General features: G+C 40.9%; 2 pseudogenes; both read right to left on the minus strand.

The window, feature by feature from the left end:
• Positions 1–634: 634 nt before the first annotated feature.
• Positions 635–1,566, minus strand: LOC140221157 (uncharacterized; annotated as a pseudogene).
• A 9-nt stretch (positions 1,567–1,575) lies between these two features.
• On the minus strand, positions 1,576–6,883 carry LOC140221158 (uncharacterized; annotated as a pseudogene).
• Positions 6,884–8,391: the final 1,508 nt, after the last annotated feature.

The following is an 8,391-nucleotide window of genomic DNA, read 5'->3' on the forward strand; positions in this document are numbered from 1 at the left end:
CAAATGCCTTTGCTCAAATTTTTGCACCACTCTCCATGGATCTTGTAGCAAGGTATCTGGTAAGTAAAACACCTTCATTGCTTGTTTAGTAAAAATGTAGGGATCACTTTTGTACCAGTACCTTCCAATATTGATGCTTGTGAAGTACCCATCCTTTCCAATCCTCGGTTCCCTCTTGGTCCCTCTCAGATTTTACCAATCACAGTGGAATATTACAACAATTTGATTTATACCACGCCATGATGAGTTACACCGTAGCTCAATAATTTCTTTTAGAAAACCATAAACTCAAATGGCTCACAGTTATGAAAGCCTATAACCATAATCCCACTGTTCTGTGTGTTGAAATTTTCCTCTCGGGCTTGTGTGTGGTACCGGACACCGCTAACAAGACATGCTGAATATTTTCTTCCTTGCCTATCTGGTAAAGCTAATACTGCATATAGGTCCTCGGAGACCTCTCTTTTAGGCAACTTTTCAATTTGTACAACAAAACCATATTTTATATATAGGTCCTCGCCAGCTAATATAAGTTTGTTCTGAAATAGAAGAAAACTTACATGCGACTTAAACTATAGGGCAAATTCTTTCTGAATTATACGGTCAATAACCTGGATGGACACACCTTCCGCTTCTAACTGTCCCTGTATATCCTACAAAAACACATCCATCTGAAAATTAAACTGAAATAATTGCAGTACAATCATTGCATGATGGATTACATACCTGATATATAGCTCAACCTCTTTGCAATTGTTTAGCACATACCAAACCAGCTTGTCATAATCTAAATCAAGGAACAAAGTCTTCACTGCTCCAATTACATCAACATTGTGCTGGAAACAAGATAAATCGCCTTCTTGCAACAAATCAACATTCTCTCTGTTCCTACCCTCTTGATTGAATTGTGTGACAACATCATCATCTGCAAAGTATCTTGAGCAAAATGTCAAGGCGTCATTAGCAACATATGCTTCTGCAATGGATCCTTTTGACCTAGCCATGTTTGTCACGGAATGCTTCAATGTACATAGCTTTCATTCAACGGGATACATCCATCCATATTGTACTGGGCCTCTTAGGATTGCTTCCTCAGGCAAATGGACAACCAAGTGCGCCATAACATCAAAGAAGGCAGGAGGAAAAATTTTCTCAAGCTTGCACAAAATTATTGGGATAGCTGTTTTTACTTTCTCCAAAACATCCAACTTTAGTGTTTTGTAACATAGTTGCTGAAAGAAGTTTTGTAATTCCAAAATAGCTGAGTATGTCTCTTTATCCATTAAATGTCGAAGGGAAGTAGGCAAAATCCTTTGGACTAGGATATGACAATCATGAGTTTTCAGTCTTTGGAGTTTGCATCCATCAATGGCAATACATCTTGATAAGTTAGAAGCATATCCATCTGCGAACTTCACTTAACTTATAAAATCACAGAACACCTTTTGTTTCTTTTTACCCATTTGTATATGGAGCTTCTAGCATATTGCATGACTCCCCTTCTGTAGTATTCTGCATGTGTAGATGTGGTCTAATGCCCATCTCTTCCAAATCAACCCACTGTCCGGGTTCCCACTACCTTTTCTGACCTTGACGAGGCTTTCCTGGTCTCACGTCTTTAACCTTCTCTAGCTGTTGTTGAAGCTCCTCACTAGTAAATTTCTCTAGCCTCTCTCGATTCAAAGTATTACCATCAAACTCTACTTTCTTTCTTCCCATGGATGGTCAGTTGGAAGGAAACGATTATGGCCAATAACATATCTTGTCTTCAATCTCCTTGAGCAAGGATCCTTGTCACAATGCACACAGGCATAATAACCTTTCATGACTCGCCCCGCCAATGTGCTCAGTGCTGGATAATGATGTATGCACCAAATAACCACAACATGCAGTTTAAAGGATTGTTGATTACAAGCATCGTATGTATCGACACCCTTCCAAAGGTCCAATAGCTCATCTATGAGAGGTTGCAAGAAGACATCAAAATCCTTTAATGGAGAACTCAGCCTAGGGATCAATAATGCCATAATGAGTTTGATTCTTCCATGCATACCCATGGTGGTATGTTATACGGCACAACAAATACTGGCCACATACTATATGAGTTGGTCATGTTGCCGAATGGATTGAAACCAGTGGTTGCAAGGCCGAGTCTAATGTTCCTAGCATCTTTTGCAAATTCTGGCCAATTTTCATTGAAGCCTTTCCATGCCTCACCATCAGCTAGATGGCCAAGCTCATTATCCACTGGTTGTCGCTTCAACATGTGCCATTGTGCATCCTTTTGTGGTTTTTCATGAAAGAAATATCCTCTTCAGCCTTGAAACTAGCAAAAAATGCCTCAATACCTTTTGAGGAACATGCTTCTTGTTGTCTGCATCTTTCCATCTTGAATCCGCTTCACAACACACTGGGCACACGTCATGTTCCACTAGATCCTTGTGCAACAATACACAATTATTCTTGCCAACATGGATAGATTCATAACCATGTCCCATGGCACGTATGTACTTCATTGCGTCATCATAAGATGTCGGAAAACATGCTCCTAGGAAAGCAAGGGATACCACCTTCAGAATTGCATTGAATGTGACATTGCTGATTCGATATAAAGACTTGATATGAAGTAACTTCAAAACAAATGTAAATTGTGTATATTTAGATCCCGGTGACACCTTACGGTTTATTTATTCCTTATAAATTATAATATTTTCCCTCCAAGCTCTTTAGCATGGCACATGTCAGATATCATTTCAACAAGTCCATCTTTAGTGCCTTCATCCTCCTCCATATCCGATATGTGTTCGTTTTCGTGAACCATTTCCTGATCACCATCATCCTGTGGAACTGCATTATCCACAACCCCCTCATCCGGCAGATTTGCAATTTTCTCGACCCCATCATCCTGCAGAATTGTATTTTCCTGAACCCCATTATCTTGGAGATTTGCATTTTCCTGAACCCTATCCTCGAATGTTTCCCCATGATGGATCCACCTGGTATAGGTGCTTGCCATCCCAATCAAAAGTAAGTGCAGGTTCACCTCATCTACAGTACATCTAGACTGATTCAGGCATCCATGACATGGGCATAGTATTTGTTCATCATTAGAGTATCTACTCTTAACAAATTCCATGAAATCATAGACCCCTTTCTCATGCTTAGGGGTAAATAGTTGACAATCGTGTATCCAACGTCTATCCATCTGGGAAATTTTGGCAAATTCAACTCAAAATTGCTGAACAGATTGAAAGACATTAATGCGAAATGAAATTTTGGTGAATTCAACTGAAAATTACTGACCAGATCGACGCGCTGCAGCTGGAAGCACCAGATTTGTGCTGCCATAGGACTGAGCCGTCGCAGGGAGGTGCAAATCTTCGTCGGAGTGCTCCGTCCTAGCCACCTTCTCTCTGTTCTTATTTTTTCCCAATTGCGGGAGCGTGATAGCGGGTAAACTATTTTTTGGCTGCAGCGCAGGCTTTTCTGCCACCAAATACCAGACTCACCTGAAACTTACCTTACATGTGGACACAGTTTGTGGTAAAGACTCCCATTCGATTAGTAACATGTTCGACCCACGGGAGGAGCACGTTTTCCTTTTTATTTTACTACCCTATTTATCAGCTTAAACTTACATGTGGGATCCTATTTGGTTTATGATGTTTTCATAGACATTATATCATCAGAAAACCACCATTTAATAGTGAGTGATGATTTCTTTTTGGCTACAGTGGCACATTTTATGATGTTTCGTAACTTTGTCCCTAAATTTGCTCGATTGTAAAATTTTATGACATTTTTAGCCAGAAATATAATAAATCTATGATGAGAAAAAAAGTGTCATCAAATTTTCATCATAGATCAACACATTTCTTGTAGTGTAAGCTAGTCTTTGGGTCGGTTGGGGATGGCTCTCTGAAGGACCGGAAAGGCGACCAAAGGGGGTGAATGGGAGCCGATTCAAATTTTCTCCAAGAACTTCGGCTAAAAACCCATAAGCGTCTCTTCTAGTAAAATCTAGTCCACTTATCTATGCACAAGCTAATGGACCTAGGAATGATGCAAGGAACCCAATTTCAGAATAGCGGAAACAAGAAAGACTCCAAACAAGCTTCGGAAGATAAACTTTGAAAATTAACACCTTTGTGCGGAAAAATCCGAAGGAACCTTCAGAAAATTCCGGACGTGGGGAAATTTTTGGAGAAACCTTCGGAAATTTCTGGAGGTCCAGAGATGTCCGGAATTATGTCCGGAGATTTCCGGAATTCCAAAACAGCCTGCGCAAAGATGGTAGAAAAATCCGAAATGGGGTCAAACGACCTCTAAAAATCATGAAATCTGAACCATAGCTTCACAACATAGTAAAGAATGTTCTCCTAAGAAATCATCCCTAAATGGTTTGTGAATCAAAGGGAATTTCAAATCTTGTGAAGAACTCTATTTTCTCAACGCCAAAACTTGAATCGACTCGATCTATGAACTTGTGAGGTTTCAATCAAATCCCTTCGGTGGAAAGGTTCAACTCACGTCCTAGTTCATTTCCAAACAACCGGATTGACTCAAAACTCCCCACAAAACACGAATTGACCAAGAACTTGAGAGGGAAGAAAAGTGAGAAAATAAGAACGCAAAAAACACAACGCAAAAGCTAGCATGACAAGATATACATGAAGATCACACATGCTAACATGAAAAGGTGGCTAACCAACCATGTTATATTTTTTATATTCACAGCATGATCCTCCACCTGCATCCCCATGAATATAACATGAAAAGTCTTTTCGAGGTCATGTCCTCCACCCGCATCCCTGTACCTACACATGAGGGGACAAAGAAGACCGAGTCTTGGATCCCAAAGGGTTAGCAAGCATATACTTGGGAATCTAAAACTTAGTCACACGGGTAAAAGATGCACTCAACTTATCATGTGGGTTAGCATGATGCAAATGCCAGTTCAAATGAGATGATTTTTAAATACTCTTGGAACCATGCCTCAAAGGAACAACTCGAGAAGAAGAACGAGTACTACCACTAGCAAAAAGACAATGATCCCCCGAGGTCTTAAGAGAAGAACCAACACAAGCACCATGAGAACGATGTCGTGGACCAACATTAGAATAACTAGAAGCATGTCCACGAGCATGACCTAACTCACTAGAAAAGGAGTCATAAAACCCATCAATGAAATGTGGCTTCTTACTAGCCTCACAAATGCTCATGCCATGAGATGGGCCATGAACAACCAAAGGCCTAGAAACATGAGTTCACCGCATTTGTCTTGCATGATAATAACAAAAGCTCTCTTGATGCCCATCTTTCTCACAATAAGACCAATGGTACAAAGGCCTTTTTGTAGGCACGGTATGAGAGGATGACTCATCATTCTCATTCAAGTGAGAAGTCCCTTGGGACTTAGAGCAAGAAGCATCAACAACACCATTTGACTTGGTGCCCACATTAGGTTCACACGTGCCATGGGAAAGGCTACATGGCTTCCTAAAAGCTTTAGCATGCACACGTCGCTCATGCTTGACACGGTGAAAGCAAAACTCAACGATATGCCCATCTTTCTTACAAAAGGTGCAATGGAACTTCGGTTTGGGAGTATGAGTTCCAAAAATGTTAGAAGCACCCTTGCCACTTGAATTTTCTTGGGCAATACCGAAAGAAGCAACAAGCTTAGGAGTAGCTATAAAAGAGCTATCCAAAGCACTAGCACAAGTACTACCGTCCAAAGACTCACGCTCAACAGAAGAGGCCAACTTCGGTTGAGAAGAAGCAATTTTGGAAACACCAACATCGGAGTGACAAGAATTGCGAGAATCAAAAGACTTAGCACAAAGACTCTTGCATCTTGTGGCCAAAACCTCATTTTCATGTTTGAGGCGATCACAAGTACCACATGGAGCATTTCTCAAATTATCTATCTCCTTTTCAATGCACTTATCATATGGGGTACGCAAGAATTCATTTTCTTTCTCAAGGTTGGCACTCATCTTATTTTGCTCAACCAACTTGGCGCTCATATCATCATGCATTTTCTTTAAAGCCAAAACTTCATTTTCCAATTCAATGCATGATGTGCAAATAAGACTGCATGAAGAAACATCATCGTTCACATCAAGCAAAGCATCATGATTATCACAAGAAGTAAGGCAAGCATCATCATCAAGAAACAAAGAGCACATGCTACAAGGCATAGACTTTATTTCACAAATTTCAACCCTAGCATACTCAAGTTCATCTACACATGTGGTGTAAGTCAATTTTAGTTCATTAATTTCAGCAAGCAAAGACTCACATGAAACACATGGTAAAGAAGCATTGCATTTAACAAAGCAATTTGATCTCTAGCCTTATCAAGATCATTATGCAAAGAAACACAAGAATTACATGGCATAGAGGCATTAGATTTCAACAAGTCATAATCAAATGAGAGCTCACCAAGTAATCTTCTACGAGATTCAAGTTGCTTGTCACCAAGATAAACATCTCTTTTTAGTTTCTCATTTTCAATGCGCAAAACATCACAAGATTTGCATGGTAAAGGTAAGCTAGACTCGCATGAAGTTGAAGCATTCACATTTTCAAGTCTAGACATGTCGAAATTCTTCTTAAGCTCAACAAACATCTCACCATGAGCACAAAGGCGAGTGAACAAACCAGTTATACCTTGGGAGAGTTTACCTCTACTCATCTCGTGAAGCTTCCATCGAAGATCATTTTCTTGAGGCATCTCATCCATCAAAAGACGCATCAATGCCATCGCTTCATCATCCTTGTTCAGCTCATCCCACTTCTGTCTCCACTTGTAGTCGTCCTTCGATGCAACCACACCACCTAAGGACAAAGAACCAATAGAACAAGAGCTAGGTGCCATAGCTCAAAGCACCGGTTAGGATTAGCTGAAATCAACCTCAAAACTCAAAAATCAAATCCGCAAGCAAAATCACCCTTTCGTTTGCTGCCCTATGGATCAAAAAGCCGATTATGGTGGTATGATCCTTAACCAAGCTCTGATACCAATTGAAGGACCGGAAAGGTGACAAGAGGGGGGTGAATGGGAGCTGATTCAAATTTTCTCCAAGAACTTCGGCTAAAAACCCCAAAGCCTCTCTTCTAGAAAAATCAAGTCCACTTAGCTATGCACAAGCTAATGGATCAAAGAATGATGCTAGGAACCCAATTTGAGAATAGTGAAAAAAAGAAAGACTCCAAACAAGCCTCGGAAGACAAACTTTGAAAACCAACACCTCTGTGCAGAAAAATCCGAAGGAACCTTCAGAAAATTCCGGACGTCAGGAAATTTTTGGAGAAACCTTCGGAAATTTCTGGAGCTCAGAAGATTTCCAGAATTATGTCCGGAGATTTCTGGAATTCCAAAACAGCCTGCACGAAGATGGTAGAAAAATCCAAAACGGAGTCAAACAACCTCCAAAAATCACGAAATTTGAACCATAGCTTGATAACATAGTAAAGAAGGTTTTCCTAAGAAATCATCCCGAAAAGATTTGTGAATCAAAGGAAATTTCAAATGTTGTGAAGAACTCTATTTTCTCAACGTGAAAACTTGGATCGACCCGATCTATGAACTCATGAGGTTTCAATCAAATCCCTTCGGTGAAAAGGTTCAACTCATGTCCTAGTTCATTTCCAAACAACTGGATTGACTCAAAACTCCCCGCAAAACACGAGTTGACCAAAAACGTGACAAGGAAGAAAAGGGATAAAACAAGAATGCGAAGAACACAAATGGAAATTGCAAATCCAAATGGGATGGAACAAGATGGCACGAAATAGATCTTTGGATTACTTCACCATGTCCGGTTACAAGCCACTTCTTAGGACAATCAAAGCTAGGATGGCGAAAAGATCAAACAAATATCCCTCATCTCTCCCTCTCTTCTCCCTCCCTAAGCTCTCACAAACAAATGAGTTGCAACCACCAAAATAAGCCCAAGGGATGGCTGCCCCAAACAGCCCTCCTATACATATATAGGCATTTGGCAAATGTTCAAAATGCCCTTACATTAAGCACACCATCCAAATACCCCTAGGGGTAAAGTCGTCCAACTTTTTCTTTGTTCATCGGATGCACCTGGCGCCTTCACGACTTCGCTTCGCCTCAACGCAAGCTTCGCGACGGTGCCACGTATTCTCCGACTCGATGCCGTCTGGCCGCATTGAACTCGCCCCCGATTTTGAAGCGCAAATAGCAAACCTGCCTGCGCGGTGGTTTTGAGGCCCAAACCACGCAAACCCTCTGCACACCCACCTAGTGTGACTCAACCCTGGTTTTGAGGTCAAACTGGTCAAAACCCTCTGCACACCCTCCTGGCGTGACTCACCCCCGATTTTGAGGTCAAACCGGTCAAACCCTCTTGCATG

The sequence above is a fragment of the Setaria viridis genome, chromosome 9 (genome assembly GCF_005286985.2).
Source record: "Setaria viridis chromosome 9, Setaria_viridis_v4.0, whole genome shotgun sequence".
Taxonomy (NCBI): Eukaryota; Viridiplantae; Streptophyta; class Magnoliopsida; order Poales; family Poaceae; genus Setaria; species Setaria viridis.